Here is an 18,948-nt window from a genome sequence, read left to right on the forward strand (position 1 = left end):
TATTCTCTCTCTAGATATATATATATATATATATATATATATCCTCTCTTCTCAAGGTAACATTAAAGAGCCTGGGCCGATACAGACACATTATAGACCCTCCTCTATCTATCTCCCCCGGCCAGCAGCAGCCCTGGCTAGCGCTTAGCAAATGTCAACAGAAAATAATGCACACACAAAGGCAATCTTATTTGTTCAAGAATCGCTCTAGGTCACAGCAATACACTGGGGCACACAGAGCTACACACCACACAGCTTCTCTAAGGAGGACTTTTTCTCTCTCCTCTATCTAGGAGGTACAGCAGGCAGCCGCACCTGCGTTACACTCTCTAGAACACAGTCACTACACAGTTTTAATACAACATAGACCTATCACTCCCTCTCACCCCCATTAAAACGTGGGCTGATTAGCTTTGTGTTGTTTCTTTCCTTGTTCTTCTCCTAATAATCAGTGCTTTGAATGCTCTGTATGATGAGTGGATTCCTGCACTTTATGAATCGTCAATATGTGCCAGGTACCTAATCTCCTAATTCATTGTTTCTATTATTATTAGCTAGCAACAGAAATGTGCAATTCAATAAAGCCCCACACACCTCTAAGGGGTTTGCAATTTAAATGATTGCTTTTCCCTCAAAGAATTATTTTGTCACTACACACAGAGCTGTTCACCGTTATCTTTGTGAAATTAGTCGTTTGCATTCATATTCATGATGAGGAGGTAATACGGAAAATAATACCTTCCAGTCTTATCACGCCACTGATTTGATGTCTATAACAATCAGGAAGAGAAATGTCAACTGACAATTAGGTGGACAATAGAAGCCTTTGACAGACTACACAGAACCGAACTGCAGCTCCTGGTAATATTATGTGAAATCTGACATATTGCAACTGCCTGTAGGCACTGCCTATAGCCTTAGAAAACCATAAAGTATTCGATAAAACCATTTGAAAAAACACAAGATAATCGGAGGCTCATAACCATATTCAAGGCCACACTATCAGCACCATGGACAGCAGTTATAGTAACGCTGCCTGCTTTTACAGTTCAGTACAAGTATCAGTACAGTATAACATTAGTATAGTAGATATTAACATATGCTGTGTACATAATTATTGTTATTAGCTGCACAAGGACACAAGGAAACTAGGCCTGCAGCCCATAATCTCTCTCTGTCTCTCTCTCTCTGTCTGTCTCTCTCTGTCTCTTTCTCAGCATGTATCAGAACCAGACCCAGGTGAGGTGAGGTGAGGTGAGGTGAGGTTACGCCACGCACACAGGGTACCAGCGGTTACCAGCCGAGCCGTCACAGCTGTCAATGCTGTCCTGCTGAGGTCTGCCTCAGATCAGCCAGGGGATATACAACAGCTGTACACAATACCCCCACAATGCATAACACAGGGAGGGAGGGAGGAGTGTAGGCCTGCTCTTCACCCCCCACTTCTGTTCTGTCACCTCCATCAAGAGTGGCAGGAAGGGGTGTATGGAGAGAGAGAAGAGAGGGAGTGAGAAGGGGAGAATTATGCCATCATGTTAAAAAATAATTACATTCGTCCTTCCTATTATTAGTCAGCAATAACTATAATTATATCGTTAAACAAGTGACGTTTTCCCAAATCTACAAACGTCGCCCAATCAAAATAAACTACAGAAACTTGCGCAAACAGATCACGTAGAAAACCTTGTGTTTTCAAGGTAATGTAATTCACCAGGATATCTACAATTCAACCCCATTAATCGTTCAGTGAAAGACACAGCAGTCATATTCCGCTGACCCGAATGCAAAGAACTGGGAAGCTTAGGGCATTGTTTGCACTTCCTGACACAGAATGGCAGACCGATGTGGGTTCCATTGACACATTTTCCCCCCTAAATGGTGGAAACTGGGAGTTAAATTAAATGAAAGGAGCCACGGTGGAGCCGTGGTAGGGGTGGGAGCAGCAGGCATTTAAGGAGCTGTCAGGACAGACAGGTATGGGGTTATAATGAACATCCTGCTTTTAACACACTCACCTGTCACCTTAATTGCTTTAACTGTCAAAGTGTTCTTGCAATTAAATGTCTAGCTTTTTATCGGGGGCGGGGGAGTGGTGGTGGGGGAATGAGAGAAATATACTTAATATTCAAATCAACAATTAAAAGAAACAATTTTAAAAGTACATTCATTATCCAAATTAAACACAATAGTAATTTTTTTTTTTTTTTTAACTAGGCAAGTCAGTTAAGAACAAATTCTTATTTACAATGACAGCCTAGGAACAGTGGGTTAACTGCCGTGTTCAGGGGCAGAACGACAGATTTTTACCTTGACAGCTCAGGGATTTGATCTAGCAACCTTTTGGTTACTGGCCCAGTACTCTAACCACTAGGCTACCTGCTGCCCCAGTAATGCTTTGTGTTTGTGAGAATAAAACAGAAACACTAAATCAACCAAGCCACACAATCATCAAGCAAGTCACCATTCAACAAAATCAAATCATTCAAATCTTGCTTCTCTCACTGACTTCACCAACACACTATCTTCGACACATATTTCTTTCCTCATGATGTGAAGGAAAAGACTTAATATCATTTAGACTCCAATGATGATAATAGTTGCCAACTGCAGAGGACAGCAGAGAGCAGTAAGTGATTTGATGATGTGAGCTCCACACTACACAGACTATGTGGTCAGTAATAATCCCACAGCTAGCCCAATAGCCCTGACACCTGATCAGCGTTACGAGAGCTACAGCAGCCACTGAACACAGTGGGCAGGCTACTAACTCCGGACCCTAGGTCAGATCACAGGCAGGGAGAGACAGTAGGAATGAAATAGTATTTGTCACATGCTTCGTAAACAACAGGTGTAGACTAACAGTGAAATGCTTACTTACGGGTCCTTTCCAACAATGCAGTTTAAGATAAAAATAATAAGTAAAATTAAATAGAAATAGAGACATGAGGAATAAATACACAGTGAAAAATGAATAACAAGTAACAGAAGCATGGAGGTAATTGAGGTAGCTATGAACATACTGTATAGGTAGGGGTAATGGGACTAGGCAACAGGATAGACAGTAGCAGCAGTGTATGTGGTGAGTGTGAATGTGTGTAATCAGTATGCATGTGTGCGTGTACTATGTGTGTGGGCGTATTTAGTGGGTGTGTATGTGTGTGTTGGGATGTCAGTGTAAGTATGTGTGAGTGTGTGGGCAGAGTCCAGCGCAATGTTCCCTCTAAACTGCGCGCGTGCGCAGCCGCGCACCTACTCCAGGACTGCACAGAAACGCAAGAGATTGAACTTCACGGAGTTCGCCCAATTAGTTTGCACTATATTTTTCAACGTTTTTCCTGTGATCGAATCAACATTAAATAACCCCTTTTCAATGCAACAAACCAAACCAAATCTAACTTTGCAAGATTGAGTCTGTGATTTTGTTGTAGGCAAAGCCAGAGCCACAGCGCAATATTTGCGGGGGTAGCCCACGAGCGGTATTTCAATCACCCGCGAGTGAACACGTTTTTTTTCTTCATATCAGATCAGACCGCAGAGCCAAGCATGTGCAGATTTGTTGATATTCTTTGCTAGTTAACGAGTTATTAGCCGAGTTATAGATTAGTATAGGTCAGCAATGTGGAGTTTCTGCTTCCTACAAGAGCACAACACCTGTAGGCTATATTTCAAGATGTCTGAAAAGCCAGTCAGGTAAAAATCTTTAGTCTTAATTAATAGGTAAGTGTTTCATTTTGAGACAGGCTTGAATATGCAAATAAACCAATATGCAGAGGATTAGCCTACATTGTCTAATTCTCTGTATGGTAATAATAATAACTTTTATTTTGTAAAGTTATTTATTGCATCATACAACACAATACAATGCACAGTCACCTATTTTGCCCATGGTGTTACAGACTAAGTAAAAAATCATGAACTCATGTCAAACCCTTCATAATGTAAAAACATTTTTCAACGTTTCATGCAATAGCCCTGCATTGAACACCGCATATAGGCTACTGTAGGCTATATCATAGAAATCAAAAGCTATTTCCATGTGAAAATGTTCTGGGATTCACTCCATTGGTTTTGTTGGTTGGCCTACATTGTCCTCAAATAGCCACAATAGCCTATTGGCTACTGTCAAACTGTAAGAGTACAGCTTCAGTGTTCATTGTAAACATGCGCCTGAAGTTGTACAAAATTCTCACCAAATTTCCACTCAAAAGACCCAAAATTTGCTGCACTGAGGTTGGTGGCACATTATTGGGGAGGACGGGCTTCTGATAATGGCTGGAGCGGAATCAGTGGAATGATATCAAATACATCGTACATGGTTTCCATGTGTTTGACGCCATTCCATTCGCAACGTTCCAGACATTATTATGAGCCGTCCTCCCCTCAGCAGCCTCCTGTGGATGATATTGATTCCTTAGTGATGATAGTGCCCTGTGCGTAGGACAGAACCATGGCATGGCAGTGGAGCACAGCATGAAGAAAATTGTACGTTTTCAAAAAATATATATATATTTAGACCCATACTATTTAACAGTTCACTTTTTACGTTGCTTAACTTTAAGATGAGGATATTTTTCTAGCTCCCACACTTTGCAAGAATGTCATTACAGATAGAATGATTGCAGAGGGAGTGTGGCATGATGTGTGTGTTTTTAAATGTGCAAATGTTTTGTTTTAAGTTTCCTAAGTGCCTACATACCAGAGGGTGAAATGGGAGTGAGGCAATAACACCCAGATGGAAAACGAAACATTTAAATAAAAAGAGAGTGGGTTTTAATGAAATACAGAGCTAAAGACAAGACAACGATTTTCATCTTAGAGAGTCGTTTGACAAGATAATGGTTATGACCACACGGCTGAGAAGGCCTTTCAAATACCATCCAAATATGCCCCACGGGGATGGATACAGGAATTTAATCAATTGAAAAATGGCAGCAAAAACAAATATGGTCTCAATATTGTAAGAGAAAAAAAAGAAAAAAAAGATATGCCCTATTCTTAAATGATACAAATTTCATTCTATTCTGTCATTGTTTGAAAATGAGAAACCTGAATAGGGACACTTCTCAATTTCTCTAATGTTTCAGCCTTGATTTCCAGGTTTCCAACAATGAAATAAATCAAATAAAGAAATACCCATCATTTCCCGACGATGGGGCATTGACACGGGTCGTTCAAAGTCCACCCAAGGTCTCTGTGTTTTCTTGAACTGCAATTGAAATTCATATAGCTATTCAACAAGGCCCGGGCTGCATCCACAGCATAGTGCTCACTGGCTAGTTCATCACTCATAGCACAGTATAGCCATACACTAGCAGGCAGAGGAAAGGAGTACAGTAAGAGCAAATCAAAGGGAAGGAGATGAGCGATGGGCGGCAGTACATACACAGATTCAGAGTCACACTCTTTCATTTAAGGCAGCGACAGCCATCCTTCAGCGTAGGGACACCGCATGATATTGCCCTCTCCTCCTCCCCCCATGACCGACAGTTTTTCCCTTTACACTGATCAGAGAAAGTGTGTGTGTGTGTGTGTGCGCATGCGTGTGTGTGATGTGTATTGGGAGTGTATAATGTGAATATACAGCATCTCTGCAATTCAAGTGGATGCGGAGGCATACTCTGACCTTCACATTGACCTACGAGACCCCGTGCCCCACACACGCATAGTGGTTCCTCATTTAAAAGTTGCATCATACTGCAGTATAGCCTGCGGTACGCTGAGGTATGCTTCGGTGAGTCGCAGTGCCTGCCGTTAACGCCACATCTGCAGTCCTCATGCCTCCTTGCAGCATACCTAAGGCACGTTCATGCAGATGAGCAGGGACCCTGGGCATCTTTCTTTTGGTGTTTTTCAGAGTCAGTAGAAATGCCTCTTTAGTGTCCTATGTTTTCATAACTGTGACCTTAATTGCCTACTGTCTGTAAGCTGTTAGTGTCTTAACGACCGTTCCACAGGTGCATGTTCATTAATTGTTTATGGTTCATTGAACATGCATGGGAAACAGTGTTTAAACCCTTTACAATGAAGATCTGTGACGTTATTTGGATTTTTACAAATTATCTTTGAAAGACAGGGTCCTGAAAAAGGGACATTTCTTTTTTTTGCTGAGTTTATTTCACATGAGATCATGTTTCCACATGTGTAGTTTCACATTATCACATGTTGCTTTCACATGTTATCACGTGAAATTCATGTGTTTTTTTCTGTAAGGGCACACCCACACAAACCCTCTGTCCCTCTACCTTCCGTTCTATCCCACTATCCCAGGGGACACAGGAGCTCTGGGGAGGATGTGGAGGTGGTTTACCTCACCCAGACTACTGTGTGCTACTAGGGTTACCAGTAAAGGGTTAGAATGGAATGAATGAAAGGCACTATGAACACAGCTAACAGGTGGACTCTCTTGTGGAATGCGGAACAACCCCAGTAACCAGTGAAAAAGAGCCAGTGTTCTGTTCAGTTTGGGCATAGACTAGAGAGAATCAACCTTTAACCTTTAAAGGCATAGGGACTACTAGATAAGGACACTACTGCATGTGTGCCACTGTGTCACCATTAATGACTGGAGGACTATATGCGTTTTATTATACACACTGGAAATACACACTGACGGGGGTGGCCTAAAAGCTGACACATTTGTTTTTGTTCGTATTGTCTATAAATGAATAAATACTAAATAGCATAAAAATATATATTTTTGGATTGCGGACCCTCTACAAATCAATGAGGTATAGTTTAGTAAGAATCAACATTTTAGAACTGCTTCCTGGCTGCATATCCCTCACACATTTAACATTTTAGTAATTTAGCAGACAGATTTTTCAACTAATCGGCTTGGAGGATTTGAACCAGCAACCTTTCGGTTACCGGCCCAACGCTCTTAACCGCTAGGCTACCTGCCACCCACACAATATGTAGCTTGAACGTCGCTCTTTCTGTTATCACCGCCAGGCAGCGATACAGGTGATGAGATATCTATCTTCTCTCACAAACTGGGATGTATTGTATCGTAATCCATTAGTCCTACACTTCCCTCATTCTCTCTGACATTTTGGGGGAAATATGCTCTTTGAAGAGCGGGGTCTCCCGACCCCTATAAAGTCACTCAGCACACTGAAAAAACATAATTTAAGGATTTACAATTTATATCCACTCCAATATTGCTGTTATTGCCTAGATGTATACTCTGGCACTAGACTTTGGGTGAAAGGTTTATGGGGATAGGCAGTGAATATACCAGCTCTGATTTGCTTCACCTTAAAGGTGGTGGAGTGGAGCTAACCTTGTTAACTCAAGCAATTAAAGTCGTGCCATATACTCGTATTCAGGCTATTACCGATGGAACAACCTGGAACAAATACAATTGAGAAAGAATATAACCTCCAACATTTTGCTATTATTGACTTATATATCTGCTGTTGGTTGGTTGTACACTACACTGCAGTCTCTATATTGTTCATTGACATTGAGAGACCAGAATCTAACTGAGTACAAGGACAGTTGCTTAAGCAAACTGTTTACAGTACCATTGTCAAATTAAAAAACGAATATAAGTATCATGGAATGTATTTGTAGTGTACAACTGACCAAAAGCAGATATAAATCAATAATGGCAAAATGTAGGAGGTTATATTCTTTCCCAATTGTATTTGTTCCAGGTTGTTCAAGCGGTAATAACCTGAATACGAGTATATGACATGACTATAAAGAAAATATAAATATACTGTGTTGTGCCATTATATTGCTCGTCCAAATATTTATATATTCTTAATCCCATTCCTTTAATGAGATTTGTTAGATTTGTGTGTATTGTTGTGAAATTGTTAGATATTACTGTACTGTTGGAGCTAGAAGTACAAGCATTTCGCTACACCCGCAATTACATCTGCTAAACACATGTATGTGACCAATACAATTTGATAACATTTATTTCAAGAGGTTAGCTGAGCAGTAACCATGGAATATGCCTATGCTGTAACTGGCAATTAGCCATGTTCTGATTGTGTTTGTACAACCTTATTATGCAGCTACATGTTCTGATTGTGTTTGTACAACCTTATTATACAGCTACATGTTCTTATTGTGTTTGTACAACCTTATTATGCAGCTACATGTTCTTATTGTGCTTGTACAACCTTATTATGCAGCTACATGTTCTTATTGTGTTTGTACAACCTTATTATGCAGCTACATGTTCTTGTGTTTGTACAACCTTATTATGCAGCTACATGTTCTTATTGTGCTTGTACAACCTTATTATGCAGCTACATGTTCTTATTGTGTTTGTACAACCGTATTATGCAGCTAAATGTTCTTATTGTGTTTGTACAACCTTATTATGCAGCTACATGTTCTTATTGTGCTTGTACAACCTTACTAGGCAGCTACATGTTCTTATTGTGCTTGTACAACCTTACTATGCAGCTACATGTTCTTATTGTGCTTGTACAACCTTATTATGCAGCTACATGTTCTTATTGTGCTTGTACAACCTTATTATGCAGCTACATGTTCTTATTGTGCTTGTACAACCTTATTATGCAGTTACTGCATTACTATCCTGTATATATTGCTACAAGCTGAGATTCTGGTATACACTTCATGTGACAATAGAAGTTGGCCTATTTATTTAATATGCAAGCCATGTCCCTGTGTAGTTGTATTCATAGCATTCCTGTTTGTTAGGGGAGCAAGGGGCCTTCTCTCCTCTCTCAGCTAGGCCTAATGAAGGCACATGTCAGAAGTCGGTCTACCTCACACGCGCGCACAGAGACACCACACACAGTCCTAAGGACCAGGACACCACCGCACAGACAGCCTTACATCCCTCTGATCAGTAGCAGATGAAGGCTCCCGCATTGATCTTTGATGTCCTACATTATTAGCTTTTAGGAAACCTGAATATTTCATCAAATTGTGCTGCTACGCTCAGTAGGGGGTCCTTTGAGGAGGAATCACAATCAGCTGAATGCAAAATAGGAGGGCAGCTTTGCCTGGCTGAAATGACTTCTCAGCTTTGTGTGTGTTTGAGAGAAAGATAAATGGAGAGAGGAAGAGAGGGTGAAAGAAAGTAAGAAAGAAATAAAGAAAAAGGATGTACAGAGAGAGAGAACATAGACAGACATGATAATCCGAACTATTGGTACAACCAATTGGTACATTGTCGTTCAGTTGTAATTCTGGCTAATAAACAGGCGATTCTTCATAAAGGGAATTTAATTCATTTCTATTTTGATTATGTTTGTGTCTCCCTGATGATACATTTATCTCGGAGCTGTTTCAATTTCTCCAGGAATTATGTTCATTTACATGCAGCTCTCTAATCCTATTCTATCTGGTTTTAATGAAGCTAAGGGGATTAACTGAGATGGTCTCCTCCCTACACACTGCTTTCTACTCTGATGCCATCTGATCATAGCGTGAAAGCTTATAGTCTAATGCATGCTGAACAGTACACTGTAAAACCATGAAACATGTGACACGTTTATAACCTAAATGTCTGTGTTTAAAACATAAAAAGTGTTCGCATCTTAAACACTGCCATTTATAATGCAAAACTAAACATAAGTAAGCTTTTTTTCCAGTCAGTTTCCAACCAGGAGAACACCTATATCTCCGAAGTGTTCCGAATTTAAACACTAGTGTTAACTTTCCCATCGTCCTCTTTGGAGTGCATTTAGTCATCAGAAATTGATGTGACTTTCACATGCCTTTTATTCAGATCAGTGTTAGGAATGTCTGTCACCATACCTACTCCTGTCCCCACTTGCTTCAAAATGTCCAACATTTTTCCTGCACCCAAAAATGCGAAGGTAACTAAACTAAATGCCTATCGCCCTGTAGCACTCACTTCTGTCATCATGAAGTGCTTTGAGAGGCTAGTTAAGGATCATATCACCTCCACCTCACCCACCACACTAAACCCATTGCAATTTGTATACTGCCCCAATAGATCCACGGATGATGCAATCACCATTGCACTGCACACTGCCCTATCCCATCTGGACAAGAAGAATACCTATGTAAGAATTCTGTTCAGTGACTACAGCTCAGCTTTAAACCCTCCAAGCTCATTATTAAGCTTGGGGGTCTAAACCTCACCCTGTGCAACTGGGTCCTAGACTTCCTGATGGGCCGTCCCCAGGTGGTGAAGGTAGGCAACAAACCTCCACTACGCAGATCCTCAACACTGGGGTCCCACAAGGGTGCGTGCTCAGCCCCCGTCTGTACTCCCTATTCACCCATGACAGCGTGGCCACGCACGCCTCCAACTCAATCATTAAGTTTACAGACGACACAACAGTGGTAGGCCTGATTACCAACAACGACGAGACTGCCTACAGGGAGGAGGTAAGGGCCCTGGAGGAGTAGTGCCAGGAAAATAACCTCTCCCTCAATTTCAAAAAAATGAGGGAGCTTATCGTGGATTTCAGGAGACAGTAGAGGGAGCACGCCCCCATCCCCCATCAACAGGGCCGCAGTGGAGAAGCTGGAAAGCTTCAAGTTCCTCGGCGTACACATGACTGAAAATCTGAAATGCTCCACCCACACAGACAGCGTGGTGAAGAAGGCGCAACAGCGCCTCTTCAACCTCAGGAGGCTGAAGAAATTTTGCTTGGCCCCCAAGACCCTCACAAACTTTTTACCATTGAGAGCATCCTGTTGGGCTATATCCCCGCCTGGTACGGCAACTGCACCGTCCACAACTGCAGGGATCTCCAGAGGGTGGTGCAGTCTGCCCAATGCATCACTGGGGGCACACTGCCTGCCCTCCACAACATCTACAGCACCCGGTGTCACAGGAAGGCCAAGAAGATCATCAAGGACCTCAGCCACCCCAGCTACGGCCTGTTCACTCCGCTATCATCCAGAAGATGAGGTCAGTACAGGTGATCCTTGTTTGGGAACACACACACACCAAAGCACACAACAGGCTGACCAATATAAGGGTTGAAAAATTGGTGGCGATCCGGGCAAATTTGAGACTGCCAACGAGCCATCCTCAACAAGGTTGGAAAGTGACAGTGAAGATGAGGCCTCAGAGTCTGATGGTCAAGAGGTGGTCCAGGGAGAAGACATGGAAGCATGAGGAAGACGACCAAAGCTTTAGTTTCTAGACTATCATTTTACAGATGATGAAAACGCTTTTGGGAGATGCGATGGATCATTGGGGATCATTCATTATTCCCTTTCTTTTGTTGTTCAGTGAAATCATCCCATGTGAAGAGTCAACTAATTTAATTAAAATTCAATTCATAATTAAATTGTTTTTTTTATTTATATTGGAAGGATTTAATCATTTGCAATTATGTCTACTCATGATAAGGTAATATGATATGGTAAATATATCCAATGCAAAAAACATCTACATTTAAATTATATTCATTTTAATTTGCATATATTTCAGTTAATTCCCATATATTCCTGTTAATTGCCACGGAAAGTTTCCACCTCTGAATATTCCCCAAAATGTGCAACCCTAATGAGGTCAAAGGAATTGTCCATAGAGCTCCGAGATAGGATTGTGTCAAGGCACATATCTGGGGAAGGGTACCAAAACATTTCTGCAGTATTAAAAGGTCCCCAAGAGCACATTATTCTTAAATGGGAGATGTTTGGAACCACAAAGACTCTTCCTAGGCTGGCCGCCTGGCCAAAATGTGCAATCGTGGAGAAGAAGAGCCTTCGTCAGAGGAGGTGACCAAGAACCCGATGGTCACCATGACAGAGGTCCAGAGTTCCTCTGTGGAGACGGGAGAACCTTTCAGAAGGACAACCCTCTCTGCAGCACTCCACCAATCAGACCTTTATGGTAAAGTGGCCAGACTGAAGCCACTCTTCAGTAAAAAGGCACATGACAGCCCACTTGGTGTTTGCCAAAAGGCACCTAAAGACGCTCAGACCATGAAAAACAAGATTCTCTAGTCTGATGAAACCAAGATTGAACTCTTTGGCCTGAATGCCAAGCGTCACATCTGGAGGAAACCTGGCACCATTCCTACGGTGAAGCATGGTGGTGGAAGAATCATGCTTTGGGGATGTTTTTCAGCGACAGGGACTGGGAGACTACTCAGGATCGAGGCAAAGATGAACGGCGCAAAGTACAGAGATCCTTGATGAAAACCTTCTCCAGAACACTCAGGACCTCAGACTGGAGTGAAGGTTCACCTACCAACAGGACAACAACCCTAAGCACACAGCCAAGACAACACAGGAGTGGCTTCGGGACAAGTCTGAATGTCCTTGAGTATCCCAGCCAGAGCCCGGACTTAAACCTGATCGAACATCTCTGGAGAGATCTGAAAATAGCTGTGCAGCAACACTCCTTATCCAATCTGACAGAGCTTGATCTGCAGAGAAGAATGGGAGAAACTCTCCAAATACAGGTGTGCCAAGCGTTTTGCATCATACCCAAGAAGACTCAAGGCTGTAATTGCTGCCAAAGGTGCTTCAACAAAGTACTGAGTAAAGGGTCTGAATACTTATGTAAATGTAATATCAGTTTTTTATATTTAATAAATTATGGTGTATAGTGTGTAGATTGATGAGGGGGAAAAAAACATATACATATTTATACTCCAGACTAATCTTTCTACATTTCTCTATTCCATTCTGTTACTTTTAGATTTGTGTGTATTGTTGTGTATTGTTAAATATTACTGCACTGTTGGAGCTAAGAAGACAAGCATTTCGCTACACCCGCAATAACATCTGCTAAATACAGAATGTGTATGCAACCAATAAAATGGGATTTTAGCACAATTGAACAGGACATTTAATTGAAGAAATAATTTCAATTGCGTGGTGTTGTTGTTAGTTGACTGTCTTGAGTTAATTTCAGTTAACTCTCTCAGAGTGAAACGGACGTGGGAGAGGCCTCATTATCATATTTCCCAGCATGCTTTTTGTTGAGTTTTAGAATAGTTTTTTTTATATCTATGTTTCCTCATGCATATTGATTAATTGATCTTATACTAAACAAAGATAAATAACTTACATTTTTGTAAACTAATCCAATCTGTAAGGGGTTGGACTTATTGCACCCGGTACTGAAATGGTTGTACCAGTTTAGATGGTTTAGGTATTCTTGTTAAGTGTTTCTTTTTAGTCATTCTGAGTGCAGGTTGTGGGTGATAAAATATTCAAATTGTTGGATATCTTCCCTCTGGCTGGATTCTAATAGTAGTTACTAATCACTTCACAAACCAGGTTATTGTGACTTGCAGGTCTGTGGCCCATGAGCAAGGATTTTCAGACCACAATGTTGAGGATAACCAGACTATAACTAAGACATGGTTGTTGCATTCAATAACTTCTATTCCTGAAACCGTCAACAAGTGATTGCCTACGTGAATGCGTTTCAATTAAAAGTAAACCCTTTATGACCACATATTATACATTTCATAAGGCCTTCTATCACTAACAATCTATAACATTCACTCAAAAGGCATGCTGGGAAATATGCAAATACAGCTTTACACCCTACAGGGTTAAAACGACACCCCCAGTGTTTAGTGTTTAAAACCTAAACACCTTGTGCTGAATAAACATCTCCGTGTTTAAAAATTGTTACAGTGAATAAACATATTCTGGTGTTTACGATCTAAACATTGTGACACGTTTCCATTGAAATTCTAAATACCTTAACGCATTTAAAAGGTGTTATAGAAAAGTGTTGAGTTATGTGTTCAGATCCTAAACACTTGGTTTTACAGTGTGGAATGAAACATACATTAAATCAAAATGCATAGATCACACAAGAAATAAAAACGGCATTCATAACCCTCAGACTGTATGGGTTAACTAGATCATGGAAAACAGACACTGTTACAATAATCATATTAAGTGTCTTCCATCAGTAAAACCAGTTTTCTACAATTTCAAATATGTTTAAACGTGTTAAATTGTCTAACATGAATGCAGCTAAACAGCAATGCATATCTGAAGTGATCTAAAGCAGACAAAATTAAATCTTCATTCAATCATCCTTGGAACAATGTAATTATTGCATGCCCCCACTTCCATGTGCATTTTAAATAAAACATATACAGTGAGGGAAAAAAGTATTTGATCCCCTGCTGATTTTATACGTTTGCCCACTGACAAAGAAATGATCAGTCTATAATTTTAATGGTAGGTTAATTTGAACAGTGAGAGACAGAATAACAACAAAAAAATCCAGAAAAACGCATGTCAAAAATGTTATAAATTGATTTGCATTTTAATGAGGGAAATAAGTATTTGACCCTTCTGCAAAACATGACTTAGTACTTGGTGGCAAAACCCTTGTTGGCAATCACAGAGGTCAGATGTTTCTTGTAGTTGGCCACCAGGTTTGCACACATCTCAGGAGGGATTTTGTCCCACTCCTCTTTGCAGATCTTCTCCAAGTCATTAAGGTTTCGAGGCTGACGTTTGGCAATTCGACCTTCAGCTCCCTCTCCTTTGTTGCCTTGGACGTGTGTTTTGGGTCATTGTCATGCTGGAATACCCATCCACGACCCATTTTCAATGCCCTGGCTGAGGGAAGGAGGTTCTCACCCAAGATTTGACGGTACATGGCCCCATCCATCGTCCCTTTGATGCGGTGAAGTTGTCCTGTCCCCTTAGCAGAAAAACATCCCCAAAGCATAATGTTTCCACCTCCATGTTTGACAGTGGGGATGGTGTTCTTGGCAGCATTCCTCCTCCTCCAAACACATCGAGTTGAGTTGATGCCAAAGAGCTCCATTTTGGTCTCATCTGACCACAACACTTTCACCCAGTTGTCCTCTGAATCATTCAGATGTTCATTGGCAAACTTCAGACGGGCATGTATATGTGCTTTCTTGAGCAGGGGGCCCTTGCGGGTGCTGCAGGATTTCAGTCCTTCACTGCGTAGTGTGTTACCAATTGTTTTCTTGGTGACTATGGTCCCAGTTGCCTTGAGATCATTGACAAGATCCTCCCGTGTAGTTCTGGGCTGATTCCTCACCGTTCTCATGATCATTGCAACTCCACGAGGTGAGATCTTGCATGGAGCCCCAGGCTGAGAGAGATTGACAGTTCTTTTGTGTTTCTTCCATTTGCGAATAATCGCACCAACTGTTGTCACCTTCTCACCAAGCTGCTTGGCGATGGTCTTGTAGCCCATTCCAGCCTTGTGTGGGTCTACAATCTTGCCCCTGACATCCTTGGAAAGTTCTTTGGTCTTGGCCATGGTGGAGAGTTTGGAATCTGATTGATTGATTGCTTCTGTGGACAGGTGTCTTTTATACAGGTAACAAGCTGAGATTAGGAGCACTCCCTTTAAGTGTGTGCTCCTAATCTCAGCTCGTTACCTGTATAAAAGACACCTGGGAGCCAGAAATCTTACTGATTGAGAGGGGGTCAAACACTTATTTACCTCATTAAAATGCAATGTGTTTTTCTGGATTTTTTTGTTGTCTCTCACTGTTCAAATAAACCTACCATTACATTTATAGACTGATCATTTATTTTTCAGTGGGCAAACGTACAAAATAAGCAGGGGATCAAATACTTTTTTCACCTCACTGTATTGATGGAACAAATTGCTGTATTCAAGCTCACATCAAACAATCCTGAGCAACAACAACAGCCAATCTAAACTCAGCAAAAAAGAAACGTCCTCTCACTGTCAACTGCATTTATTTTCAGCAAACTTGACATGTGTAAATATTTGTATGAACATAAGATTCAACAACTGAGACATAAACTGAACATGTTCCACAGAAATGTGACAAACAGAAATTGAATAATGTGTCCCTGAACAAAGGGGGGGTCAAAATCAAAAGTAACAGTCAGTATCTGGTGTGGCCACCAGCTGCATTTAAGTACTGTAGTGCATCTCCTCCTCATGGACTGCACCAAATTTGCCAGTTCTTGCTGTGAGATGTTACCCCACTCTTCCACCAAGGCACCTGCAAGTTCCTGGACATTTCTGGGGGGAATGGGCCTAGCCCTCACCCTACGATCCAACAGGTCCCAGAGGTGCTCAATGGGATTGAGATCTGGGCTTTTCGCTGGCCATGGCAGAACACTGACATTCCTGTCTTGCAGGAAATCACTCACAGAACGAGCAGTATGGCTGGTGGCATGTCATGCTGGAGGGTCATGTCAGGATGAGCCTGCAGGAAGGGTACCACATGAGGGAGGAGGATGTCTTCCCTGTAACGCACAGCGTTGAGATTGCCTGCAATGACAACAAGCTCAGTCCGATTATGCTGTGACACACCGCCCCAGACCATGAAGGACCCTCCACCTCCAAAATCGATCCCGCTCCAGAGTACAGGCCTCGGTGTAACGCTCATTACTTTGACGATAAACGCGAATCCGACCATGACCACTGGTGAGATAAAACCGCAACTCATCAGTGAACAGCACTTTTTGCCAGTCCTGTCTGGTCCAGCGACGGTGGGTTTGTGCCCATAGGTGACGTTGTTGCCAGTGATGTCTGGTGAGGACCTGCCTTACAACAGGCCTACAAGCCCTCCGTCCAGCTTCTCTCAGCCTATTGCGGACAGTCTGAGCACTGATGGAGGGATTGTGTGTTCCTGGTGTAACTTTGGCAGTTGTTGTTGCCCTCCTGTACCTGTCCCGCAAGTGTGATGTTCGGATGTACCGATCCTGCCACTGCGATAATGATCAGCTGTCCGTCCTGTCTCCCTGTAGCGCTGTCTTAGGCGTCTCACAGTATGGACATTGCCATTTATTGCCCTGGCCACTTCTGTAGTCCTCATGCCTCCTTGCAGAATGCCTAAGGCACATTCACGCAGATGAGCAGGGATCCTGGGCATCTTTCTTTTGGTGTTTTTCCAGAATCAGTAGAAAGGCCTCTTTAGTGTCCTAAGTTTTCATAACTGTGACCTTAATTGCCTACCATCTGTAAGCTGTTAGTGTCTTAATGACAGTTCCACAGGTGCATGTTCATTAATTGTTTTTGGTTCATTGAACAAGCATGGGAAACAGTGTTTAAACACTTTACAATGAAGATCTGAGAAATGATTTGGATTTTTACAAATGATCTTTGAAAGACAGGGTCCTGAAAAAGGAATGTTTCTTTTTTTGCTGAGTTTATGCTAGACATCTTTAAGTCTTTGAATATCATCGCAGGATATGCGCTTTGGTGGGACAAATTAAACATTGACAGTGTGTTCGTTGTGTGTGTTCGTTGTGTGTGTGTGTATCAAATCACATTTTATTGTTCGCGTACACATATCTAGCAAATGTTTTGCTTATGTTTCTAGCTCCAACAGTGCAGTAATACAACAAAACACACAAATCCCCAAAATAAAAATTAAGAAATTAAGAAAAATCTGAATGAGCAATGTCAAAGTCCAGAATATATATATATATATATATGATTGTGATGGTGTGTATAAAGAGTATGGACATTATATGAATAGAAAAGGTGTGTACAGCAGTAGTTATATAGGATAAGCCTTTAGAATACATACATACAGTGTATTCACACCCCTTGACTTTTTTCACATTTTGTTGTGTTACACGCTTTATTTAAAATGTATTAAAGTTAGATTTTTCTGTCACTGGCCTACACACAATACCCCATAATGTCAAAGTAGAATTATGTTTTTCAATTTTTTTTAAAACAAATTAATTAAAAATGTAAAGCTGAAATGTCTTGAGTCAATAAGTATTCAACCCCTTTGTTATGGCAAGCCTAAATAAGTTCAGGTTATGGCAAGCCTAAATAAGTTCAGGAGTAAAAATGTAATTGACAAGTCACATAATAAGTTGCATGAACTCACTGTGTGTGCAATAATAGTGTTTAACATTATTTTTGAATGACTACCTCATCTCTGTACCCCACACATACAATTATCTGTAAGGTCCCTAAGTCGAGCAGTGAGTTTCAAACACAGATTCAACCAGATAGACCAGTGCCTCGCAATACCTCGCAAAGAAGGGCACCTATTAGTAGATAAAAAACAAAAAACAAAGCAAACATTGAAAATCCTTGAGCATAGTGAAGTTATTAATTACACTTTGGATGTTGTATCATTACACCCAGTCACTTCAAAGACACAGGCGTTCTTCCTAACTCAGTTGCCGGAGAGGAAGGAAACCGCTCAGGGATTTCACCAGTCAATGGTGACTTTAAAACAGTTACAGAGTTTAATGGCTATGATAGGAGAAAACTGAGGATGGATCAACAACATTGTAGTTACTCCACAAAACAAACCTAATTGACAAAGTGAAAAGAAGGAGGCCTGTACAGAATAAAAATATTCCAAAACATACATCCAGTTTGCAACAAGGCACTAAATAAAACGTGGCAAAGCAATTTTTGTCAAATCCAATAAAACGTATTACTGAGTTCCACTTTCCATATTTTCAAGCATAGTGGTGGCTGCATCATGTTATTGGTATGATTGTAATCGTTGTGGAGTGGGGAGTTTTTCAGGATAAAAAATAAATCGAATGGAGCTAAGGCCAGGCAAAATCCTAGACGAAAACCTGGTTCAGTCTGCTTTCCACCAAGACACGGGAGAATAATTCACCTTTCAGCAGGACAATAACCTAAACACAAGGCTAAATCTACACTGGAGTTACTTACCAAGAAGACTGTGAATGTTCCAGAGTTACAGTTTTGACTTAAATCTACTTGAAAATCTATGGCAAGACCTGAAAATGTTGTATACCAATGATCAACAACCAATTAGACAGAGATTGAAGAAATTTGAAAAGAATAATGGATAAATGTTGCACAATCCATGTGTGGAAAGCTCTTAGAGACATACCCAGAAAGACTCACAGCTGTAATCACTGCCAAAGATGCTTCTTCAAAGTATTGACTCAGTGGTGTGAATACTTATGTAAGAGATATTTCTATAGTTAATTTTCAATAAATTAGCAAAAAATGTCTAAAAGCATATTTTCACTTTGTCATTATGGGGTATTATTGTGTGTAGATGGGTGAATTAAAAA

General features: G+C 41.0%; 1 protein-coding gene across 5 annotated transcripts in view; it reads right to left on the minus strand.

The window, feature by feature from the left end:
• The window catches only part of LOC106578501 (dihydropyrimidine dehydrogenase [NADP(+)]), a 208,077-nt gene that overhangs the window by 160,226 nt on the left and 28,903 nt on the right, over positions 1-18,948 (minus strand). The gene's annotated exons all lie outside the window — the stretch shown is intronic.

This window comes from Salmo salar, chromosome ssa19 (assembly GCF_905237065.1).
Source record: "Salmo salar chromosome ssa19, Ssal_v3.1, whole genome shotgun sequence".
Taxonomy (NCBI): Eukaryota; Metazoa; Chordata; class Actinopteri; order Salmoniformes; family Salmonidae; genus Salmo; species Salmo salar.